This window comes from Dermacentor silvarum, chromosome 4 (assembly GCF_013339745.2).
Source record: "Dermacentor silvarum isolate Dsil-2018 chromosome 4, BIME_Dsil_1.4, whole genome shotgun sequence".
NCBI classification, from domain to species: domain Eukaryota; kingdom Metazoa; phylum Arthropoda; class Arachnida; order Ixodida; family Ixodidae; genus Dermacentor; species Dermacentor silvarum.
In genome coordinates this window covers 102,793,263-102,816,810 of record NC_051157.2, presented here as the reverse complement: position 1 = coordinate 102,816,810, position 23,548 = coordinate 102,793,263, and positions in this window count along the sequence as shown.

Here is a 23,548-nt window from a genome sequence, read left to right as displayed (position 1 = left end):
GGCCTGTATCACGCATGGTGCATCTGATAGGCATCGCTTATGCTAGAGGCCGGCAGAAGCGTGCGGAACGGCGCAGATTTGCCGGATAAACTGGCAGCCCATCCGAAGAGGATTGTAAGCAATACTTGATAACGAAAACAAGGCATTTTGGAGCGGTGCCGTGAGCACTGTTCCCGGGTCCGTTCGCTCATCTTGTTTCAGATCTCCCCTTCGTCCACACATAGCTGGTGCCAGTGACACTGCACAAGCAATGTACGAAACGGAGGATGTTTACTTAACGCACTGAGATGGAAGCCTTCCTTTCGCAGTAATTCTGGTTCTTATGCGACGCGAGTCATTTACTGCAGTCTTCTATCATTATAACTGAAGACAAGGATTCTCTTTTTTTTTGTTCTCTGACGTCTCCGACTTGCTTTCTGCACCGTCTCCTTGCATCAATATTGTTTCAAGCTACGATGCATGACTCCAGTCCAAAAAGGGACTTGCAAAAGCCATCGTGCATGTCGATTAGTCTAGTGCGAATATGCCGTCCACGGTAGATCCCAACGGTGCTGGCTGGACGCGCCAAAACAGCATCTGTCATGGGAGATGACAAGTCGCCTTAGCTGCGCATTTCCAATCTTTTGCTGCAGCTGCCACCCCTTTTTTCCCTACGCTTTTCTTATCATCACCAACCTCTGCATCTCTCCATCTTGAGCCCTCCCGATGTACGTCCACACTGACACGCGTACACCACGGCAAAATAAACACTGCTGCAGCGCCAGGGCTCTATAGCATCGCCGACATGATCCACTCAAAATGCACAGCAGATGAATAAGAACACATAAGTGAGCCGTGCCATTCTTTCTTCTAGAGTTCATTGTACTTGCCACACTAGTAATTGATGTTGCGTCCTGGGGTGTCTGTCACGCTGCTGTTGAGAACCGCAGTCTAAACATTGCGGTCGTTAGCGGACAACAACACGAGTGACACAAGCGTTCTTGCCGTGGGAATGGTGAATGGCTGGAACGATGCAGGGAAGGCAAAGCAAATTCCCTTCTTTGCTGCCGGCAATAACTAATTTGGCTCGCGGGTGCTTTCGTCCAGGGTGTTATCTGGTCGGCTTCACTTTGGTATCGGCGGTTTTACTATGTTCGAGGAAGTTCCTTTTTTTTAGTTGCGTGATATTTTCTGGTTTTCCCCACACCACCGTTGTAGCCTTAGTTGCTGGGAATTTTGTGTTGATCCCATGAACAACGAGGACGCCGAATAAATTGTCGCAACGCCCTATTCGGTCCACGTTTAATTAGCTGGTTATGTATACACTACTCCGGTGAGCAAGCAATGATATGCCTAATCTGAATTTTTTAACACGAAAGTGTTTTATGCCGGGGTCCACCAAGACTTCACTGACGTATTTCCGTCACGGAAATACGTCAGTGAAGTCTTGGTGGCGTATTCTATGACGTATTTCCGTCACGGAAATACGTCATAGAACATAATACAAAGAAAGAAACCAGAAGAAAAAGTTCCACAAACATGCAAAATTTGGAAATCGAACCCACGACCTCTCGGTCCGCGACGATAGATCGCCGAGCGTTTAACCCATTGCGCCACAAACGCATTTGCAGAGAGCTACACAGACGCGCCTTATATATCTAACACTCCTCCGTGTACCCGCGCTCTTGCTCGGGGCGGTGCCGCCGCCTACGAGCAGAAAAGAGAAGTACTGCATTATGACACTAACGCGCACCGACAGTGAACGCTTCGGTGGTCTCAGCACTACGACGCCTCGATGCCAGCATTCGAAGGGACGCTGGCATCAAGAAGCACTACCAACGCCACTTAGGTGGCGTTCACCGTACTCAGCACAGCGGAGCGTGGCCTCCGCAATTAGCTCTGAAAATGTTTCTGAAGTTGATCGCGGAGGCTGCAATTACGACGCGCTGTACGCGCTGATTTGACTCGGTGACGATTCAGTTACGTGCTTTGTCTTGCGCGTTGTATTAGTGTGTCAATTACGTGCTTCGTCTTTCGCGTTGTGCTAGCGTAGTGCAGCTTCCATATGCACGACGGTTGCTCATGGTCATCGACGTTGGTAGTCGTGATGGAGGAGACGTGCCACCAGGCGTCAGCGTGGGTGCATCAACGCCTAAGGGCGCTTTAGCCACAAAACACCAATAGACATTATATATCAATGTGCAATAAACATTACACTACTTCTGTGAAGACACGTTTCACTTTCGTGTTCTATACCGATTCCTATATAAGAGGGATCAACCACATTTTTTTGTACTGCGCGGGACTTGTTTCAACGTTGCTTGGAGCATTAGACGGCCTGCTGGCGCACGCGAAACTAAGTCTCATCATTGACAAAGACTTTGATTGTATGTCTTCTTCAATTATTTCTGTCCTTGCCAGTATAGCGGTGATTGTCAGTATTGCCGTGGCATTATTCCCGTGAATCTGCATTGGCCTACGTGCGTGAGACGTCAGAAATTATACTAAATTCAGAAATCGGTGAGTCAGGCCGAAGATAATTAGAAGTAGATGGACATTGACCCCTGTACTGGTTTATATTTCTCCGGTGACCACTTTTCGCCGACTGACAGCTGTTAAACGTTTCCGCTTGGCGCAGGACGCGCTTGCATCTATCGGAAGTTTCTGTAATATTATCGATAGTTCTTTCCGTTGTCTCTTGTCACCGATCCTTGTGTAATCTGACTTGATGTGCTGCCTGAATTGTGTAGTATGTTTTGGAAGGCACGCGGGCAACAAATATTACGCTGGAACGTTCGACAAGCGGTATAAAAGCCCACTCATTTGACCCGCACACCAAATTTTCGACGATCACCGACTGTGCTCGCCTCTACCATTGTTCCTGACTGTAGCTTGTTTTTCTGGGCTGAGATTCACAATATAGTGTCCTGATTGAAGGTTCGCGCTAGTGTGTTTTTCACCGTCACTACAACGAGGCCATATGGTGCCGTTTACAAAAGAAAATCGTGGCATAGTTACACACCTTACACAATATAAAAAAGCGCTACTATGCAAGCATACTTGTATATAAACATTCAAAGCATATAAATGCTGACTTAGCTGAGTAATGTTTTTTTTTTATTCAATTCTTTTGCTGACCAGTAAAAGGCAGCCGAATGCATGACCGCGTGACCTCTTCGTCCAGGAATAAACGCAAATGCCAGAAGCAGTGTCCTATTTGCAAAGAAAAACGGGAGGGGAGCGGTGTTGGAAAAAAAAAAACCAATGCAGCCAGGGGAGTGTACCTGTAGAAAAATAATTTCAGCAATAAGAAAGACAGGGACAAGTTTGAAAATGTTGTTGCTCATAGTGTTACCGAATAAGGTGGAAGCAAAGCTTGTTTGCTTGGATTTAGTGTTACCTCAAAACGAAAGCAAAGGCTGTTTATAAAGCGTATGTAACAATCTAGGTCCTAAACGCTCGCATGAAAACTAGTAACTCTAAGGGATCGCATGAATCGAGTGCTTAAGTAGAAGAAAGAGGTCTCAAAAAGTGTCAGTGGCAAAATCTCGCCGCGGTCGCCATACCGGGTGTTGGATGAAATCAGCACTATAGCACACTACGGTGAACACCGCATTGAAAGAGTGAAGGGGCACTGCTGAAGTGCTGCCGTCCACTGTCTTCCCAAACTTGCTACGTTCCTCCTGCATATAACCTCCACGTCCATTCACCTGTGCTCCACTGATGTTGAAACACACCAAGAGAACGCTGCAACAATATTTTTTAAGGCAATGGAACGACTCTTCTCGCGCCTCAGTGTAACGTGTTTCTGGAGGTTATAAATAGCATCACATCAAAACAGGATCAGGGGCAATTGCATCAGGCAAATTTCTGTGGCTTTTGATTCGTCTACAGCCCATGCCTTGTTGAAAAGTGAAAGTGTAATTGTGCAGTCATTTTTACGATCGCCGCTATCCCTTCGAGGGAAAAATAAATATTTGCGAAGAAAGTCAAGCGCGCTGAGGATATTTATAGGGTATCCGACGGAAAAGTTCTCCGCTAATTTCCATTATTTTTGTTCAAACACCCAAAAAAAATTTGTTGGAAGGACGTACGCCTTATTTTTCAAAGCAATGTCGTTCTTTCTTTAGCTCTAAAGTAAGAATTAGTTACATATTTCTGACAAAAATTTTTCCACGCTGCGTGGAATCAGAAAAACGCACTATGCTCGTATGTCATTTCTTGCTACTTTCTTCGGTAAGCGTGCCCTCAATAAATTTAATTGGAATAATTAACTTAGAAAGCCAGGTGCTTGAATCGCCATTTACGTTTATTTCGCCATCAGGAAGAAAATAAGCGTGTCTTAATACTGCGTTGTTATAGGCATTGTAGGCACGTCTAATATTTCTCGTCAGGTGTACTTTCCAATTATTGTATGCATTAAAACGACCAGTAGGAGTTTTTAAAGTTGAGTAATATAAGTGTATATAATAAATTTGTAGGCATAAAGACCGAAAAGACATTGCATCCGTTTTCAATTGCGTGAACCAAAAGTGCAAATTCAAGCAAAGCAGATAAAGGAGTCGCTTTTAAAAATGATTACTATATAACAGGGACATCAGAGTTTGTGTGGTATTAACCGGACAACTATACCTTCAGTTTAGCTTTAAAAACTAAAAATGATTGGAGTAAACTTCACAATTTTAAAACCGATGGCGGCAAACGCTCGCAGGTGTAATTATTGTAGGATTCCAGATACCAGCACCACTTGCGAGATGTTCCTTGTGAAACCATGCCACCAAATGTATTTGTGTTAGATAGCTTTGTCCCGAATTCGTATGGGCAGCTTTTTAAAGTATTACCTGGAAGTATTACCACTACTTTTTTTTGAAATATTCAACGCGGATACCATGAAAATGTCTGCCTTAATATACTCGCTGCCGTTCATGATTTTAGCTATGACTGTGTTCAGTTCTTCAATTGCATTATGTTTCATAGGTTTACAGATCAAACTGGTGGTCAGCAATCGTTTGAGCCAATATTTATTTATTCTTTAATGATCGCACTTGTGTCATCACCAGTAATTCGTTGCAGGAGGAAATACGCTGTTACCTTTGGCAAAGTTTTCAAGAAATCCTGCTCTTCGCACTTGAAGTACGTAGTGTAAGCTTAGGGAACGAAAGCTTACATTAACTCGGGCCGTCACAAAAGGAAATGCCCAAGTTGGGTATTCATTTGGTGCTGTTGTTTACGCAAACATATACAGAGACCGTTCCCTCACACACCATTGGCTGCCTGATCATTCCTGGTAATGAGACGAAAGAACCAAATTTCCGTTGGACGATCCTGCAAATATGACTGTGTACTCGATATATAGAACGGTTAAATAAACAGCAGATAAAACACCGTTATGTCTCGTTTCAATTCAGACGAAGCCGGCAAAAAAGATAGCTTCGCAAAGACAGTAATGAAATCTAGAACGATGCGGTTTGCTTTGCTCTCCAAAAAGGATGGCGGCTGAGCATAATGCTCGTGAACTCGACGAGAAGTTAGGCACCATTTACTAAAGCGTAGCCATGCTTGCTTATACATTTGAGATATGTTAAGTTGTGATTTTCATAGGATGAGATCAACAAAGTTTCAAAACGCTGCGATAATAAAGGCTCTTTTCTCCGTTGTTTTATTTTTATTGCTTTTTTTCTGTCGACGCAAGGCGACGTCCAGTCCCTAATCTGTCTTTCGCATGCTTCGTTATACTTTGACTAGAAGGTGTCTCTTTAACTGTGAAATTACACTGTCTTCATTGCCGGACAGAATCAAAACACGTGCTATATTGGGCGTGATGAAGGGTAATTTATGCTTTCCCCATCCTTCACAACAAGCTATTACTTTTCATGGCTGATGGCAGCACTGACCTATGGGCAGGCAGCGTACTACTGCAGTGGCAGATAAAAACAGGTAGTCTTGTGCTCCGTTTTATGTGAGGCCTGCCTGAACTCGATCAAGACTTTGACATGAGCAAGTTGGTTCATAGGTAACTGGGCAGAACGAAGCGCTAAAAGACCGGCACACTGATTCTTCTTTGTTCCTGTCTTCACGCGCTGCGTTTTCCCCAGCTTCCTAAACTCTTTTTCTACCACTCAATCTTCTAAAAAATCGAATCAACTTCCGTCAGGAAAAACCGTAGTTCGCCCATGTACAGACTTTTGGGATTGAGAAAAGGAAACCATATCCGTCTAACCAGTACCCAGTTGCATAAAGTTACCGGCCTCCTTCCATTTACTCGATCCTGTCCACCTTTTTTTTTTTACTCCACCTTACCGCTCATGTATACGACCACTCACTGAAACAAAAAAGAAAATGAACTTTTTCTCCAGCGACGGACCAACTTTACGAGATTGTAAATCTCCGAGCAATACACGCTAGAGCAGCTCTGCTCGGGATAGGCAGGCTTCGGGGAGCCGGTGGACAGCTTCTGAAGTAAGTGCTCCTTGAAGCAGACCGCGATGCCACCCTTTATATGAGACAACTTCATTCCTTCGGTTTCGAGCTTGCAGCGGGCAAGAATGCGGCCCAACACGGCAAGAAGTGTCAAAGAAGGTTGTACGCGAGAGACTACACTTGAATACGTATAGTGTAGCGTCAAGTGTTTGTGCACTTGAAGGTACGTTTTAGACAGGTGACAATTTTCGTCTAGAATAGCCAGCTGTTTCACAACGCTCGGCAACAAGCTCATCCTCCTGCCAGGTATACGGAGCGCAAACTTGTGCTTCAAAAATACGTCATGGAAGGCCTCTGCGAAACGTTTAGTTTCAAGCCTACAAAGTACGACATATCGAAGACGCTAGCGGGACATAATTATACCAAAGGGTTGAAAGCAGCAAAATGATCCTTTCATTTTTGTACCTTAGTGCTCGAACCAAGGAATGCGCGAAGCGACCGACGATGACACTATTAGATTCAAGCTGTAGTTTAACTCTACTTCTTTAAATATACACTTATGGTACGCAACTAACACCTCTTACTTAGTCATCACACCACTTGAGTATTATATTTCTGATAATGAATTCGCGACCACCACTGCTGAAGTCGTTGTACGCCTTTATTATTGAAACGTCTTTGTATTACTGTCACCGTCAATTGTGCCAACGAATCCTCGGCAGTTTACAAGCAATGCGGCTTAGTCTAATACACGCAAAGGTGACAGGTGACTAGAAGAGGGGAAAGGGGGTATAGTAACTGTTACCAAACGCCCGGCTTTAAGTTGGCACAACCGCAATTCGAAACGCGACAGGCTTTAGCAATCGCAGCTTCAGGCGCTTTGTACAGACTATGTCAAATTGTGAGCATTTCTTTTCTAAAGTTTCTTTCAGGGAGGGCCATTTGCATCGGTTCTCGCATTGCGTCACTGATTTATTATTGACCAAAGTACGACAGCTTGTTGAGCAAGCGTTTCAATGACACAAGTGTTAGATGAAACACTCTAGTATATACTGCATGCGCACCTCGGCAAGGTTAAAAGGATTTCACTGTGTATCCGGTAGAACGTAGAAACTGCAAGAAAGATATTAAGTTCTATTCTGACTTGCTTCTCTTCCGCTTACTGGAAGAGAAGCCGACTGATGTTGCAAACACTTCGGTCGGCTATTTTGAAAGGTGAACTACAACTTTCATATTGGAAGTTTCTTGCTGCAGCCAATATTTAAAAAGTTAGGCAACAAGTTTATACTAATTAGTTGGCTTTGCAAAACAAAAAAAGAAATACCGCTGACTAGGTCGCTCGATGCTCAACACCATTGAGTTCGTTTCAGCCCACTAGCACACTGCTTCGTGTTTAAGACCTTGGTTACCTTTAGCTGGGACACCCTGTACAAAAAGCTTACATGTGCTATGAATTAAAGTAGTGATATGAACTCCTTATGCTGACTGCCAAATTTGTATGAGTAGCACCCCTCTGTACGGCTCAACAACATAATTTCCCGCATAGTACTTGCACCCATAGTGTGAGCTCATAGGATTCTCTAATCACAATATATTCAGCGTCATCTGTCGTCTACCTGGTTTTGTATCAATTAGCTGTCCAGTAAGCGCCGGTGCCCATTCGTGGTGAGTGCCCATTGGGTGCGTGCCCATAGGGTGCGTGCCCGTAGGGTGCGTGCCCATAGGGTGCGTGCTCATTCATGGCTAATTCTGCCGGATGTGTGTGGGCGGCTCCCGCACGGGCATGTGAAAATGTGACACAAGGAGATATATAGGGTGTCCCTGCTAAAAGTAGCCTATTGTTTTAAAAACGATGGGTGTGCTAGGAGGCTCAAACCAACTCAGTGGTGTTTGTGCGGTCCGTGTGTGCGCACTCTGAAGAGTGCGCACACACGACATAGCAACAGGCATACGTAGGAACACAAGTTAAAAATAAAAGAAAGTGGAATGGAGCATATAAAATGAAAAGAGAGGTACGCATAGTAGTAAGAACAATTATGAAGTATGAATGAGGATTGAATGTAGAACGCAAGAAATAATCCCAGTAGAACCAACCTTGGGGGACGATATCTCTGTACGTGATAGCTTTGTAGACATCCCTCAGCATATTATGTTATGTAGCAACGCATACATGTATAAACGCCTGATTTATTTACATATGTAGGAGTAAATACAATATACCTTCATCCTACGAGCTTCGGGGTAGCCAATGACCAACGCTAGGACCGATGTAACGGATGTAAACATCGGCAACCGTAAATTATTTGTAGGAAGTCAGTGGAGAGAGAGAGAGAAATAAAAGTGTATAAAGCAGTGGAGATGGAAAAGCTTTTTTTCCCCTCGAGTATTTTGTGTATTTTGTGTGGACGCAGGGATAGAAGCTTTGCGCAGGGGCCTGCCTTTGTGCGAAAGTGAGAGAGATAAACGTATATATATATATATATATATATATATATATATATATATATATATATATATATATATATATATAGTGTGGGCGTTTAATACGCACGTTTTCTTCCTCTGTATATTATCATCATCATTCTACGTTGCTCAATCCTCATCTGCAGTTAAGTGTGATCATCATCATCGGGTGTGTGCCTTCGCTGGTTCACTCCCGAGTACTCGGGCCGAATAACCGTCGTTCCAACAGAGACGCCATAAGTGGAGGAGGTGCTGGCGTCTGCTCCTGCTCGATAAGTGTATCGGCGCATTTACCACCTTGACGGTCAACGCTGGGTGCCCGTTCTACCGCGCTCTCTTCGAGCTCATGTCCTAGAAGCATTCCACGATGACATGACTGCTGGCCATCTCGGTTTCCACAAGACCTACGATCGCATTCGAAGTCGTTACTATTGGCCTGGCCTTTCTACTAGTGTGGGGAGACACGTCGGTTCCTGTTCTCCGTCTCAGCGTCGCAAACTCCCAACCTCTGCTCCTGCCGGCGAATTACGGCCTATTCCGTGTCCCACCGCACCATTTGAGGTTGTAGGCACCGACCTTTACGGGCCCCTTCCTGTTACTGCAACTGGCAATCGGTGGATAGTGACCGCCATCGACCACCTGGCGCGCTACGTTGAGACAATCACTGGCTCAGCTTCGGAGGTTGCCGACTTCGTCCTTAAAGCTATAATTCTGCGCCATGGTGCTCCTCGGGTACTGCTAAGCGACCGTGGAAAGGTCTTTCTTTCGCAACTTTTAAACGAAGTCCTGCGCGCCTCTGGTACCACCCACAAAACAGCGTCGAGTTACCATCCACAAACTAACGGCTTGACAGAGCGATTTCATCGCACGCTTGCCGACATGTTCGCCGTATATATTCAGCCTGATCACAAGAATTGGGACAAGCTTCTACCATTCGTCACTTTCGCCTACAACACGGCCATTCAGCGTACCACCGGCTACTCGCCATTTTACCTAGTTTACGGACGGTCGCCTACTTCCCGTCTAGACGTTTCTTTCTTCAATTTTCCTGTCAACCTATCTGCATCGTCTAGCGAAAAATTCGTTTCACGACTCGCCCAGTGCCGCCAGCGTGCTCGCGTAAACACAGCGGCCAGACAACAAGACCGGAAGATCATTTATGACCCCTTCCATCGTGTTGTGTCCTTCCGACCTGGTGACGAAATACTTCTATCGACGCCCCTTCGCACGCCTGGTTTGTGCGACAAGTTCCAGCGCCGATTCATCGGGCCCTACATAGTCCTGGAGCAGACATCGCCCGTCAATTATCGCGTTACTCCTGTTGTCGCCGCAACAGACCGCCGATGTCGCAGCACCGAGGTCGTTCATGTCTCCCGCATGAAACCCTTCACGCGGCGTTCTTCGTCACCTTGACCTGCGGCCAGGTTGGCCTCTTCCACGTGGGGGGGGGGGGGGGGGGGAATTATCGTGGGCGTTTATTACGCACGTCTTCTTCATCTGTATATTGTCATCATCATTCTACGTTGCTCGATCCTCATCTTCAGTTATGTGTGATCATCATCATTGGGTGTGTGCCCTTGCTGGTTTGCTCCCTATTACTCGGGCCGAATAAACGTCGTGCCAACAGCGCCGCCATAATATATATACCAAAAAAGGTACACAGTGAGAACGCAGCTATTAGACAGCATCCTGTCCGGTAGAAAACCGCTCAGTAAATAGGCCTAAAGACACAACGCAAGCTCGGCACGTAGTCGCTAACTCGCCCGTTACGCAAACTTGTTCTCCCGTTGAAAGTTTGATGCCACGTGCCAACATTGCCGACTTCTGCAGGGCTTTCTTGTTTTGCTCTCGTTCTATTCTTAGTGTTACGTAACGGCCACTAGGCACGTCAATAATGCACGGCGCTCGATCGAACAGTGTGCGTACCAAGGACAGCGTTGAGTAGTGGGAATAGCAACAGTCATAGAATATTCTTTCTTACTTACATCACCACTCCTGCGGCTCTCACTCATTGTCATATACCAGGAAGCAAACTATGTTATCGGTGTGTTTGTCATTGAAAGAATTTCACTCGCTCGAAATTGATTTCATAAATGTAAAGCAAGGGATTCGGTAGAATTTCGTGTGAAGTAGTGCATCCTAGCTTTCAGAAAATAAAATAATTATCGTTTGTTTCCTTTAAGTACAATATTTTAACCTGAATATTATAAGCAGTGGTGTAGCCGAAAATGTCTTCTGGAGGGAGCGGCCACTTGAAACGGGCGCGAGCTCTAGGGGAAGGGAGGAAGGAGGGGGGGGCTAGGCATTCCACATACTAATACGGAAATGTCGGGGGAGCGCAACGTGCCTGGTGCGCCACCCTTCCACTAGGCTACTGGCCATAAATATAAAAAAGTAACGATATCAGACTATCTGCCGCATATTTTACAGGAACTAAACTGAGTTATTCGTAGAGAAAATGTGCAAGCAAACGCGAATATCATGAAAGTTCTGATTGCTTTAAATTTCCTTTTTGCATTCCCGAAGCATCTAATACTTCCTAATATCAAATTTGGTCGTAGGTGCGTCCCTGCTTGCATTTTCGGCATCCGTCGTTCGATTTCCCTAGAGTTATACCAAAGCAATGTTTGTATAGTACTACCAAATAAAACCATTCCTAGTGTTTGGAAACCGAGTAAGCTTTTGATGAAAATGTTCACGGTATGAGAGCTTTAATGGGATCGATGTTATTGCAAGCTTTAGTTTCGAAGACAAGAATGTGAATGGTACGAACAAACAGCCTGTTTCGTAACGGATTAAACATATGAATATCCACGTCGTAGCAAACCCGTGAAGTTGGCTTCCTGTCAATGCTGTGGAGGCTATGAAAACTTAACAGAGTAGGCAAGCAAGGGTCGCTGCATATTGGATTTCCTAGGAAACAGTTTTCATCTATTTTAACGCGTCGACTGTGAAGGATGACGCAGAATAAATCAAATGCTGGCATTTTTTTAAAAATCAATGTTTAGTTTCGAAGCTGATAAATTCACAATGCATGAAACTTCAAGATGCATTCAACACTGGCACTTTGCGTTACTGGGTACTTGTCTAACGGTACTTGATGCGGAGGCTTACTTCAATCACTAATGGCCTTACTTCGATCAGGTGTGTTTTCTCACCTATATTCCAGCATATGTGACAGCACGTCAGACATACATGCCACTTGTCGGCCTGTGTGACCGTTTATCCACACTTAAATTTTGACGCAGTCATCTTTTTCTCATAGCAGATATGGCTGATGTGGCACCTATACTGGGCGTTTGTCATACAAAAAAAAAAAAAAAAATTGTGACTGCACCGTTTAATATATGGATGGGTGTGCTGAAATTCCCTTTTCCGGCATCTTCCTTTCTGCTCACTGAAATTGCTTTTTATTGCCTACTTGCTAACTTGATTTTGTGTCTCGAGATTACGACTCTTCTCTCGTCAGCCTTCGTCTCTATAATTCACTACTTTAGCTATTTCCCGGATTTAGTCCTCCGGATGCTACTTTTAATTTTTTATGTCTATGTGTTTATTATCATTAAAGACTTTAGACAAGATTGAACATTTAGTAATATTTTATTGCAGTTGTTTCCATTCCGGATAAGGTCGCTGCTAGTGCGATGGTACATATACAACGCAACCCCACTGTCTTGCATACATGTGATAAATCAAATTCTCCTCGGTACCTTCTTATACATGCACTACAGCAGAAATAAAGAGGCAATTTTACGTATGATTTCTTGTTCTGACAGTCTTGTCCGTTTGTTTTATTTTAAGGAGATTTACCAGCTCCATAGTATACATACACCCCCTACACTGTAAATAAATGTTTTCTTTGCGAGCCAGCTACGCTTTCATATGCATTTCACCCGTGTTGTGTCTTTATGTGAGCTGATTTCACGCGATAATGAATCACCAACTCACCTGAGCTTATCACGGCAGCTGCGTGCGTTGGGAGGTTTATCGGATCCGTAAGGTAAATGGATATGACTACTCATACTACGTGGCAGAAGGAAATATCACGCCAGACGTGTAGTAGTCAAAATCGTGTTAGCTCCTTTTGGGGACGTCATGTCTCTCTGGTGACCTAAATACAATCTATTCAGGACGCACATACTGGCGTGAGGTTTAAAGATTTGTTTGTGCTATGTATACTCCTGCTCTCTACTTGTTGATAAAATGCTCTCTCTCGCTCCTTGTAATGAGATTTGTTTCCAACTGCGAAAGCCGTACCTGGAGTAACATTCTTGCTGGTACAATGTAAGAGAAGGCGCACGAAGATATGCACGCTTTGTAAACAGGTGTAACAACACGGCAAGTGTTCTGAGTTTCGCATTATGGAGGTGAGATTCAATTATTGAATATTCTGGTACCATATTCCCTTTCTTTTATTGTATTTGAAATTGTTATATACAGTGGCGCTCCTTATATAGGTAACTGATTTGCAGCTAGGAGACGAGACATTGCCCTAAAGAGTAGACACAGCGCAGGGATAAAAGTGGAATGGGCCTAGGACGGGTTACAGCGAAATAAAAATAAATATTAAATGTGGAAATTACGTGCCAAAACCACTATAGGATTTCGAGCCACGCCATAGTGCGAGATTCAGGTGTAATTTTGACCTCCGGGTTTTTTTAACCTGCACCTAGATCACTGTGAATGAAGGCATCACAATCACACGGCATGCATACATGGAAATGATGGGAGTAGCCGGTGGTCCAGAAACAAGACACGCTCGGCACTCTGACCTACCCAAAGCTGTATACTTACCACTTCCACAGCTTTTCCTTTTCTTGTTTTTTGATCGTCCCCGTGACGGTCTGAAATTTCGGAGCCTCTATACATATGCCTCTCAAGGAAGACCACGAGGCAGGGCGAAGTATTTAGGCAAAGGAACCAGTCCACTGATGAAACACCATCGTGTCATCGAATGACATGGTTCCGCACACGATTCCAAAGTTACATTGCTTTCGTCAACACTTCAACAAATGTTTCTCAGGAGAGGCTCCATGGCTGCATAATGACAAATGTACTTGAACTGGTCGCACTTTTACTAATGTGGATGTTGTGGTTCATTTGCCCTTTACCTTCAGCCCACTTTGAAACCGCAGTCCTCCTTCAGGCGTCACACTGTCCACGTTGATCGCAGTCTAGTCCAACGGTGCATATTGTTTCCTCGCGTGCTTCTTTCGCACCGCTAAAGAAAATCTACAGGTAGGAGACAACATATTGTCACTAAGGGCCCTAAATTCCTTAACGTATCGACGGAGGCAATTCTGGCGTGTTTCCCTTCATCCTAGTGGCGCTGTCTCCACTTCGGCACGTGCACCCGGGCTTGTGACCGATGACCAGTTGCGTTCGCTGCCATGTTTGAATGAGATGGCCTTCTGAGCTCTTTTACAACTTTACAACTTTTTTTTTGGTTACCTGCCGCGGTACTTTAGTGGCAATTAAATGGCACTAGTGAGCTCGTGGTCGGGGGTTTTACCCTACACTTTAAACAAAAATAACGTGAAATAAGAGTAAGTCGCTCGTCCTGTATCGCATTCCCATTTCTGGGTTTTTCATACTACGTACCACACGGGTTAAAAATTTACTTCCATGCAGATCGTGTTTTTGCATGTAAAAACAGGAGTACTTTTTTTTTCATCCGTGCGATGGTTATTGCGGAGGATATATATATAGTCGTACTATTTTTTTACTCCCTTGGCGAAGTTTTTGCGGCTTTTCTTCAGAGTTATTCTTGAGAGCTCACCGGTTATGGCACCAAGTGTCATGTTTTCAGGAATATGTCGCCTCACATTGAATCGGCAGACCCATATTGCCTCCTAGCGTAGGAAACAAAGACGAGAAAACGTCGCGATGCCTACCTTAGTATGGAAGCTGGAGCTGGGGCGGAATTGAAACAGGCGTACTGCTTGCATGCACGCGTAAACAAACAAGTGCGGCCATGCTCCGTATACACAGTTTTCACTACTCAGCCAACTGGCAATTATAAATTGTTGAGTTGTGCGCCCAAGCACGCACTTACAGGATCCGCGCTGGCGTACGTACTTCTCTTCGACCCCCACTAAAGTCAACACAGTGTCAAGGTGTTTATTGACAGGATTGAGAGGTCGAACTCGGTGCGGCAGTGAGAACCCTGCGAGCAGTCAGGACAAGCCCCGTGCGTAAAAGCGCTAGTGATGCGCCTGACTAACCGGCACTTCGTCGTATTTCATACGCCGGGGATGCACCTGGCTAACTGGCACTTCTTCTTCGTTACATTTGTCCCCCGGAGAAAAAGACGCCGTCCTGGCGATCTAAGCATACGGTAACATAGAGGGATCGTAGAAGGGCTTGAGCCGATCTACGTGAAAAGTTTCGCGACGGCGACGACGCTGATGAGAAGAAGGTAACACAGGCTCGACGACATAATTCACGGGGGAAGTTTGTGCAATTACACGGTAAGGTCCATGATATTTTGGCAGCAGCTTAGAAGAAAGGCCGGGAGCTAAAGGTGGAACCCACAGCCAAACCAATGAATCGGAAGGGAAGCTTGGGGTAACAGAGTCACCACGACGAAGCTTCTGTTGTGTCTGATCTGCGGTGGTAAGACAACGGGCGAGTTGTCTGCATTCTTCGGCATGCTGCGCAGCTTGAGATACAGAAACACATTCCGATGAATTAGGCTGGTAGGGTAGCATAGTATCGATGGTGCAGGAAGGTTCATGGCCGTACAGTAAGAAAAACGGAGAAAAACCAGTGGTAGCTTGAGTGGCAGTATTATAGGCGAACGTGACGAACGGAAGCACAGCGTCCCAGTTGGAATGGTTGGACGCGACGTACATGGCGAGCATGTCGCCAGGAGTATGGTTGAAACACTCCGTCAGCCCGTTCGTCTGCGGATGGTATGCGCTAGTGGTCCTGTGGATGATGTGACACTCCTTCAGATAGAAATGCGCGGCCTCGATCACAGAGAAGTTCGCGAGGGGCTCCGTGACGAAGAACAAAATGCCGCAGTATCAAGGATGCAACATCTTGGGCAGTTGCAGATGGAAGTGCAGCGGTTTCTGCATAGCGTTTGAGGTGATCCACTGCAACGATAATCCAGCGGTTGCCAGCAGCAGTACAGCGAAGCGGGCCATAAAGGTCGATTCCGACCCGATCAAAAGGACGGGATGGACAAGGAAGCGGCTGCAAGGATGCGGCAGTGGAAGTAGGGACCGACTTTCGGCGCGGGCAGTCGAGGCAGCAGAGGACGTACTTGCGAACGAACTTGTACATGCCAGGCCCGTAATACCGGAGCATAAAGCGGGTGTAGGTCTTTAACACGCCACCGGGTGCACATTGGGGATCAGTGTGAAACGATGCGCATAAATCAGCCCGAAGATGGCGCGGTATTACTAGGAGCCATTGCCGGCCCTCGGGATGATGATTGCGACGGTAGAGGAGTTGGTCGCGAATAGCAAAGTGATGCGCCTGCCGCCGTAGAGTCCTAGACGCTGTAAAAGTGGTAGGATCCGCGAGAAACTCCAAAAGCGAAGAAATCCAGGGGTATTTTCTCTGCTCAGAGCGCATGTCATCAATGGCAAGTTCTGAGAGGACAAAGTTGAGTGGGCAAAGACTGGCAGGATCAGGGTCAGGTGATATTGGCGAGCGGGAGAGAGCGTCAGCATCGGTCTGCTTGCGTCCAGAGCGGTACATGACCCGGATGTCGTACTCTTGCAAACAGAGTGCCCAGCGTGCGAGGCGGCCAGAGGGGTCTTTCAATGAGGAGAGCCAGCACAGCGCATGGTGGTCCGTTACTACATCAAATTGGCGGCCGTATAGATAAGGTCGAAAGTTCGTAAGGGCCCAGAGTATGCCTAAACATTCCTTTTCTGTAACAGAGTAGTTTAGCTCCGACTTTGTCAGCGTGTGGCTAGCATAAGCAATGACGTATTCCCCAAGACCACTTTTGCGTTGGGCAAGAACCGCCCCAAGGTCGACTCCACTAGCATCTGTATGGACTTCAGTTGGGGCAGCGGGGTCAAAATGTCGCACAACAGGAGGAGAGGTGAGCAGATGGCGAAGGGTCGTGAACGCGTCATCGCATGCTGTCGACCAGGCGGATAGGGCGTTGTCTCCAGCCAGCAGTTGAGTCAAAGGGGCGATGATCATGGCAAAGTTCTTCACAAAGCGGCAAAAATAGAAGCAGAGGCCGACGAAACTGCGTAGTGTCTTCAGATTAGTGGGTTTAGGGAACTCCGCAAATGCACGGAGTTTTGAAGGATCCGGAAGCACGCCTTCTTTGGATACGACGTGTCCTAAGATGCTAAGCTTACGAGCAGCAAAGAAGCATTTTTTGGTGTTAAGTTGCAGGCCCAGCCTTAGTCAGACAGCTTACTACTTCTCTTAGTCGTTGTAGGTGAGTCGAGAAATCAAGTGAGAGGACAAGGACATCATCTAGGTAGCACAAACACGTGTGCCACTTGAGACCACGCAAGATACTGTCCATTATAGGCTCGAACGTAGCGGGCGCATTACATAGGGCGAATGGCATGACATTAAATTCGTATAGTTCCTCCGGTGTAACGAAGACGGTTTTGGAGCGGTCAGCCTCTGCCACGGTGACTTGCCAATATCCAGACCGCAAATCCAACGAGGAAAAGAGCTCGGCACCTTTCAAACAGTCAAGAGCATCGTCTATGCGTGGCAGGGGATATACGTCTTTGCGGGTTATTTTGTTAAGACGTCTGTAATCAACGCAGAAGCGAATAGAACCATCTTTCTTTTGTACGAGGACAATAGGCGAAGCCCACGGGCTATAACGGCTGAATCACGCCACGCCGAAGCATATCGCTCACTTGTTCGTCAATGACGTGGCGTTCAGAAGCTGAGACACGGTAAGGGCGCAGCCGGAGTGGGGCGTGCGAACCGTTGTCGATGCTGTGCGACACTGTGGTAGTGCGACTGAGAGAATGTCGATGGCAGTCGAAGGAGGCGGTACATTCGCGTAGCAGGCTGACAAGTTGCGCTCGTTGTGTGGTTGTCAAATCACCGGAGATTGACGGATGGAAGCACTCCAACGGCGGTCGAGTCGCATTGTCGAGCGCGGCGAGGGATGTCGAATATGCGGCTTCGGGAGCATCGAAGAGCATTGAAGAATCCACAGTTTGAGCATAACCGAGCCACTCTCCGTGATGCAAAGTAATCGCCAGAAAAGACACATTGCACACACACATCACACCACGACCAGCACTGATGGCGATGACGGCAAAGGGCAACGGAAGGGAACGGCGACGGGCGATCAAGTCACATGGCGTGAATAAGACGTTTGCGTCACGTGCGGATGCGCAAGATACAGAGACGACGGCAGCGGACTGAGGAGGGATATCAGTAACTTCGGCCACAAGAATTTTTGTTGACGTCACACGATCTTGGTCCATGGCTGCAGCGAAAAGAAAAGACAACTCCACCTCGGCGCGGGCACAGTCAATGAATGGCAATGTTAGTCGAAAGGAAATCCCAGCCTAGAATGACATTGTGGGAGCCGGACGGCAGGACGACGAACTCAATGACATGAATAGATTTCGCGATTACAACACGTGCAGTGCAGGCTCCTAAAGGTTCGACAGGCTGTGCGCTCGCAGTACTCAAATACAGTCCGGAAAGCGACGTCGTTACTTTTCCTATCCATCGGCAAAGTCCTGCGCGTAACACCGAGATTACTGCGCCCGTATCGACCAGTGCGAATGTTGGAATCCCTTCGCTGTATACCTCAATTACGTTGCAGGGGTGATTTCGATGCCTTGGGTAAATCGAAGGGGACGCAGTTCTCGCCTCGGGAACTGCGACACTTAGCTTCCCTGAGGCAGAGGGCTAGGCCGGCGTCTCATCGGTGAGATGGAACGGCGGCGTGGGGATGGCGAACGACGAGTAGTGTATAGAGAACAGGGGTTTCATCTGGCGGCACAGGGGATTGTATCTGTCGAGGGGCGTAACTGTTCATCGGTCGGCGGTAATCATAAGTAGGCTGCATACGGCGTCAACAAAAGCGGGCAACGTGTCTCGGAATACCACAATGGTAGTAAATTGGACGGTTGTCGGTTGTGCGTCAAGGACTTGGCTGGCGTGGTAGCTGTGGTGCAGGCGGCGAGAAGGGAATCGGGGGCGGTCGCGCAACAGCTTGGAGAGGTGGACGTGGAGCGAAGGGCGGCCTTGCAGCGACGTCAGCGTATGTCAAGGGCGCTGCGACTGTAGGCGGTTGAATAGCAGCTGGCAGGCACTCAGCGACTTGCTCCTTGATGACGGTCTGTAACCCCTGAGTCGTAAAAGCACTGAAAGTTGGGCGAGTTGGTAGCTATTCATCTTGAAACTACAGCACGCACACGAGAAACGAGGACAAAAAGGCGAAAGTGACAGCGCCTGTCTGTCACTTTCATCCTCAATTCGTCGTCCTCAATTCCCTTGAGGATATGCCGGATCTTATCGGCGTCTGGCATCGTTGCGTCGACTCTGTTACACAGATAAACGACGTCTTCGATGTAGCTGGTGAAATTCTCACCTGGTTGCTGGGCGCGTGCGCGCAGGCGTTGTTCGGCCTGAAGTTTACGTACAGCAGGATGACCAAAGATTTCCGTGAAGTTGGTCTTGAACGCCAACCATGTCGAGATGTCGGATTCGTGGTTCCGATACCACAAGTGCGCAACGTGGCTCAAGTAGAAAATTACGTTGTTGAGCTTCTCCCTATCGTTCCAGTGGTTGTGCGCGCCGACTCTGTCGTACGAGGCGAGCCAGTCCTCGACGTCCTGATCACCGGTACCCGCAAAAATCGCAGCATCCCGCTGACGCCGCACGCCAGGACACATGACAGTTATTGCCGTGACTGCAGCTTGTTTGGCTGGATCGTCAGGCATGGTTCGATAAGGCTGGGCGGGATCGTCCGGCATGGGCCGAGATGATTGAATGGTTCGGCTTCGAAGTTCCAGCGTTGATGGAGCCGTACAAGCACTCTCCACCAAATGTCAAGGTGTTTATTGACAGGATTGAGAGGTCGAACTCGGTGCGGCAGTCAGAACCCTGCGAGCAGTCAGGTCCAGCCCCGTGCGTAAAAGCGCTAGAGATGCGCCTGTCTAACCGGCACTTCTTCTTCGTTACAACAGTAATATTTTGGTCGATGCGCCACCACGGCATGTTATCCCATAGCATGGCCGAGCCTGTCACCGAGTGTAGGCTTAGCTGGAAGGGACGGACCTTGTGGGAGCTTGCGGAGTATCGTGGTAGTATTTAATCTCGTGATCTTGAGCAAGGTTATAGATCACGTGATTTTAAACTCCCTATAGATGATTATCTAAAACTCCGTACCTCGTAGAGTTGGCTAATGATATCCTTTTACTACGTTCGTTAGAGGTGGTAGTGAAACGCTGTAATGTAGTGAATTTTACTCCAGCATGCTGGAGTAATCTTTTAGTACAAGAGAATTTTCAAAGCGCATGAGCGGCGAAACCCCCAATCTCAGCAAATTTTTGCTTACAGTGCACATGTAGCCGCGGCGGCTGTATTTCAGTGGGAGCGAAATGCAAAAACGTGAATGAATACGTACACGTTCAGATTAAAAAAAAGCTTTGGTGTTCAAAGTCAATCCGAAGTCCCGCAATACTACGTGCCTCATATCCTATCATGGTTTCGGCACGTAAAACTCAAGATTCTACTGAACTACTTTCGCTGCCTATGCTTCGGACCGCCCGCTCCGCTTCCTTGCCTTCCAATCAGTCTTAAAAGCCCTGTTTTAAATTCAAGCGCATAGCATTGTTGGCTACTTCCCGTGTCTCTCAGATTGCACGACGCTGCAGAAATGGCAAAAGTGCATTTTTAATGTTTTTGCTGGATTTGAAGGGGCGAATGACGACCCAGGAAGTACGTCAAAGAAAGCTTTCAGAACTTAAACACAGGTAATTGCAATTTATTCATCTTCAGCATTCGGTTATGAGAACGAAACATTGTTTACCATCCCAACGCGATTATCAGATAGAGAGAAAGATAACGTCCTTCAATTTATGCAAGAGATACTTGTCTGGCCGTACGTCTAGTACGGTGCTCTAGATAGCAGTAGTGGTGCATGAAATGACCCCCTCGCACATAGTCATCATCATCATCATCAGCCTATATTTATGTCCACTGCAGGACGAAGGCCTCCCCCTGCGATCTCCAATTACCCCTGTCTTGCGCTAGGTTCATCACTCCATCTTCAACTTCATCACTCCATCTAGTTTGCTGCCGTCCTCGACTACGCTTCCCTTCTTTTGGTATCCATTCTGTAACTCTAATTGTCCACCGGTTATCCGTCCTACGCATTAAATGGCCTGCCCAGCTCCACTTTTCCCGCCTAATGTCAACTAGAATATCGGCTATCCCTGCTTTATTGCGAGAGCAATTATATGGACACTTCAATCAGATTTCTGCCATCGCCGTCGCCGTCGCCGTGCGGTCCCGTATAGATAAAAGCTTCGCCGCGCGCCGTCTGCCCGAGCGGAAGCGTGCGGGGACGCACGCTATCACGGAGAGCGAACGCACTCAATCTCCCACGCACAAGCAAGGAGGCGGGAAGCGAGCGCCGGAGGGAACGGGGGGGGGGGGGGGGGGTGCACTTCTAATCTGCCAACAACCGCGCTCGTCGCTCACCCGCACCGTCTCTTATCTCCACAAGGCTCTGACTTTTGTATGCGCTGTGCATTCGCCGCTCACTTTCCGTTGAAGCGATAGACCGCACGTACCTTCGCCCGCTGCGGCGTATGCGCTTGCTGCCAGCGTCAAAACGCTGGCAGCAAGCACGATTACGCTACTGCCGAAAATTTACACCAGCAGCGAAGTATAATACACTTGGTCACTGCAATATTAGGTGTTTTTGTTTGTTTGAGCTCTGCACCACCAGGTGGCAGCACCATACAGGCCGCTCACGTTCACTGTTCCGCCACAACCCCTCTACGCACGGTCCGCCCGCGTTTACCCGATTACCGGGCAAGCTAAACCCCTCTGATGTGGCATGGAATGGCATCGCGCTACGGTCCACACTTCAGATTTTGTCAGCATCGAACCGCTACCCATAGCCCTTAAGTCTTTCTACGAGTTAGTAGAAATTAAAAACATGTCATTAGTAGGCCTGCGTTGCTTGGTTGTTCGTCACTGCACGACAACAGGTTGAAAACTATTAGGTGGATGTCTACTCTAGCGGCTACCGCGTAAACCGCGCGTGCACCCATGTTGCGCTATCTTGAAAGGGATCTACGACGGGGGCAGAGTCCGCCATGCGCTGTGCTTTCGTCGCTTAGTTCACGTTGAAGAGAGAGGCAGCGCGAAGGTCAATTCGCTCGTTGGTGCTGTCTCGCTTCCTCACTCCAGCGTTCTGACAGCGAGTTTCCGTTGTCATCGAATAATATGTGCCCATGTTTGCTTGTGCGCGTGACACCATGGTTGTTAATTTAGTTAGTAGGCCTATGTTTACAAGTTTATGCGGTCGACAAAAATTGTAAGCCGATCCACGAAGTGAATTTGATGATGGAGCGAAGCTCCTTGGATGATTACGGCTACTGCTCGAGCTTTCGCTTCGGGGCCTTGCTGCCGTTGCCGTCGTGCTGCTGCTTCTCGTGCTCGTAGCTCGATGTTAGCTTCGCGGCGTTGCCGTTGGGCTGCCGCGTCTTGTTCTCTAAGTGTAGGATCAGTCACGACGTTTGCGCTTACGTTCGCCTCCTCCATACTGCAGTGCTTAGTAAAGCGACAGCTGCGCGGCGCTGGCGCAACACCTGCGCGTGGTCGGTAAGCGCGCTGCGTGCGCTCTGCGAACGGTTCTGCGCATGACGTCGTGCGCTTGCTCGGAGAGGGGTTTCGAAGCGGCGTTGGCGCAGCGCAACACCTGAGCGCGGTCGGTATGCGCGCTGCGTGCGCTCTGCTAACGGTTCTGCGCATGACGTCGTGCGCTTGCTCGGAGAGGGGTTTCGAAGCGGCGTTGGCGCCGCGCAACACCTGAGCGCGGTCGGTATGTGCGCTGCGTGCGCTCTGCGAACGGTTCTGCGCATGACGTCGTGCACTTGCTCGGAGAGGGGTTTCGAAGCGGCGTTGGCGCAGCGCAACACCTGAGCGCGGTCGGTATGCGCGCTGCGTGCGCTCTGGGAACGGTTCTGCGCATGACGTCGTGCGCTTGCTCGGAGAGGGGTTTCGAAGCGGCGTTGGCGCAGCGCAACACCTGAGCGCGGTCGGTATGCGCGCTGCGTGCGCGACGGGGAGCTACGACGACGACAGCGACAACGGACATCGTGAGAGTCTAAGGAGCTTTGCTCCTAAAACTACTATCCTTACTTCGTATAGCTATCTACGAGTTTGCTATCGCAATCGATGTTTCGCCTTTCGGCTGGAACTGCAACTTTTTTCTTTTTGTTTCTGACTACGTGGGGTGGTCAACATGCTTCATTGTACTTCATTTTAATTTGTTGTGAGACCTTGGTTTACTGTTGGAAATTGTACGCCAGACAAAATAAAATAATTGATTGTGTAGCACTGAGTTGTCCATTATTTCTGATGCTGGAAGGTGGTGTAGTAAATAACGCTAATACTGGCCAACAAAGATTGTTTTCAAGCGCTTTGTACAGTGTAGCTAAACCAGGACGCACGCATAAAAACTAAAAGCGCTCCTGAACCTGATCAA